Source organism: Gekko japonicus, unplaced genomic scaffold (assembly GCF_001447785.1).
Source record: "Gekko japonicus isolate JY-2015 unplaced genomic scaffold, Gekko_japonicus_V1.1 scaffold1707, whole genome shotgun sequence".
NCBI lineage: Eukaryota > Metazoa > Chordata > Lepidosauria > Squamata > Gekkonidae > Gekko > Gekko japonicus.
Window position 1 is genome coordinate 246,085 of NW_015174323.1, and position 3,391 is coordinate 249,475.

Here is a 3,391-nt window from a genome sequence, read left to right on the forward strand (position 1 = left end):
CTACATATTAATTTCCCTTTGCAGAAAATTTACCAAGCTTTAGCTCAAATTCAGTTAGCTGGATTGATGAAAGTGGCAAAAGGATACGACACTTACTGATTCTCCCTTTTCACCTTTGATTAGCTCAACCAGAGGATTATTCTGGCTTTGTCAGTGCGCCATTAGAGGAGCCTAGGGTGAGGGTTCAGGCCTCCGGGTGTAGCAGAAAGAATACAGGTTGAGCCTTGATTTGTCTGACAGTGACCTGGGATCATGTCTGTGAGGGCCTGGTATTATTTTAACTGATCAGTTGTTGTTGTTGTTGTTGGTGTGTGTGTGTGTGTGTGTGTGTGTGTGTGAGAGAGAGAGAGAGAGAGAGAGAGAGAGAGAGAGAGAGAGAAATCTTTATTTCAGATCACCTTGTTTCAAGTGGGGTAGAAATTGAGAGTCTTTATTAACAAATTTGCTTGAAATCTGGAAAATCTTTATTAATAAATTTGCTTGAAATCTGGAAAATCTTTATTAACAAATTTGCTTGAAACTCCTGAACTCTGTCTCTTCTGAACTCTCTCTGTGTTGAGTCACTTCCTTTAGATGTACCCTTACTCTCTATCTTCCCCTGTGCTCTGAGATTTCCCCAGCTACTTTCCTAATTTGTTCAGTTCCACATACATTGATACACCTTTCCTTTTATAATGTTAACGAAGAAAACTATATACAGGTTTTATGCAAATAAAACGTTTCCCAAAGCCCCATAGAATTTACACCCAGTCTTTTGGGTGGTGAGGTTTCCTTACAGTTCAGTGGGCTCAAATTTAAATTTGTTGTAGCACAGACAATGTGATTTTTGTCTGCCCATAGTTAATGTGTACAATATTTAGAGAAGGTTGAGTTGTACATGTCAGTCTAGCATTCCCTTGGCCAGTAGGATCTGGGAGATCTGGGCTACCTCCCATTTGGGGACCAACCATTCTTGTGGCCCTTTTGTTCACCTTGGAGTTGTCTCTTTTCCTCCTGGCCTACTTACCCAAAAGAAGCTATAGGCTGTCTGCTGTTCTGTGAGTTCTCCTCAAGTATTGGCTCCAGAGTCATCACCTGAAAGGATCATGCGGTCACTTGATTTCAGCCCTTTTGTCTCTCTGTTGGTTGTGCACCCAACTTGCAGCTTCGGAAGGTCTTCAGTGGATTTGTTATAGTGATAAACATGCTTTAATTTCCATTCTGCTGCAAGTTCAGATCTCCCACTGTGGCCATCTGGCTGTAGTAAGTTGACTCCCAAAGGCAGCAGAGTCCTTCATCCTTTGACCCATGCTTTGACCAAAATTCATTTAGCCACTTTTACTGCTTTACCTATTCTCACCCGGCTGCACCCTGGCTGTACCTGGGCATAACTTTTAACTGCTCTCCTGGGGAAGGCCAATCTGTTGGAATTGCGGACCTGCAAAGATGACCCATTCCCCGCTCATGCCGGAGACAAGTCTACAAAGTCAACAGACTGCTAACTAATCCCTGTATTTACAATAAAAATGAATTAAAATCAATAGAAAAATTTGAAGGACAAGAGATTAATATAGGTTGGTGGGAAAGGGTACATAGAGTTGAGATTCACTAAAGATAAGCCACTGGGTTTTTATACAAATATAATGGAAATGGATAAGATATTGCTACATACTGATGATAAACTGATTAATTTAATTTAACAGTCGATTTGATATCCCGTTCGAACCCCTTGGTAGGGGTCTCTGAGCGGCTTACAGAATTTAGTGGTGCTAGTCACCATTTTTCCCTAACTAAGGCCACAATGTGTAGGGGTTGGGGACAACCTACCAACACCCCCCTATGGTGGTCGTTGTTGCTCGTTCTTCCATCGGCTTGGCTCGGCTCAGGTCGGGTCTCTGGCTGGCGGGCGTTCTTTCCCGGCGTTTGGTGGTGGCTGGTTCTCTTTCCTTCTGAGGCGCGCGACTCCGCCTGCTTCTGGCCCGGCCACGTCCTTCCGGCTCCGCAGGGCTGGTGCTGGGCGTCTGCGCATGCTCCTTCTTCCTCAGCGGCAGCCTCGATGTATTCTTCCTGGCCACCAGGGATCGCTCGATGCGCTTCCACGATTGCGCCCGTCTGCCACCGCTACGCCACACCATTCGCCGTCTCGAGTCGCCACCGCCATCATCGCCGCCGCCGCTGCCGCCGCCGCCACCACCGTTCTTCAGCTACCATACAGGGTGCCCCCCACCCATCTAAGGGTGGGTACCCATTTATCTACTTGCAATTAAGTTGCTTTCGAAACCGCTGGGTGGGCGGGAAAGAAATTTTATATAATAATGTCAGAAGATAAAACAGGATGAAATAGTTAAAAACTGTATGGTTAAATGGGTACAAAATCTGGGTCATAATATTGATTTAGACCAATGGTTATGTGTATGGAAAACAAATGTAAAGATCACTAAAGTGACTTCTTATAAGGAAAATATATATAAAGTATTTTATAGGTGATATATTACCCCAGATAAGCAGCTAAACTTTATCCTCCCTTACCAAATGATTGTTGGAAATGTCAAAATAATGTTGGCTCATTTTTTCATATGTGGTGGACATGTGATAAAGTTAATATTTATTTATTTATTTATTTGACTTTTCTCCCGCCCTCCCGCCGAAGCGGCTCAGGGCGGCTTACAACATTAAAACCAATAAAACAATACTTCTAATACAATCTATACACTACATTAAAATCGAAATTTACATACAGAATAACATATTGATCTGGATACATGAACTGTTACAAAAAGTGTTACAAACAACTGTTCCTTACACACCAGAATTGTTTTTACTGAATATAGCACCAGAGAAATACAAAAAAACCCAAGACTTTTATTTCATTATACATATTGTGACAGCGGCAAGATTGTTATATGCTAAACACTGGAGAAGAAGTGAAGTTCCTTCACAGGAAGAAGTTATAAATAAAATACTGGAAACATCAGAGATGGATAATCTAACTTCAATCTTGAGAGGATATAAGATTTTGAGGACACATGGTCAAGATTTTATAAATGGATAGAAGAGCATATCATATAAAATTCCTAGACCTAAAACCAAAATAAAAAGAAATAAGAACTATATATTTAACTGTGAGCAAAAGATACATATTAAAAGTATAAGGTGGAAAAAATTCTTTGGTTAAAGCATGAGGTCAATGACTATGTAAAAAACCGATACAAATGAATCTTCCCCCAATGTGTATTTATGTATGTTTGTTATTGTCTTATACATATGAAATTTTAAAAAATAAAGAGAAAAGAACACAACCTTGCTTAACTCCTTTAGTAACTGGAAAACTTATTGAAAGTTGACCATTGGGAGGAACACAACCTACACCCAAGGTAGCATCATGTAATTTCTTATATTAAAAAATCAAACA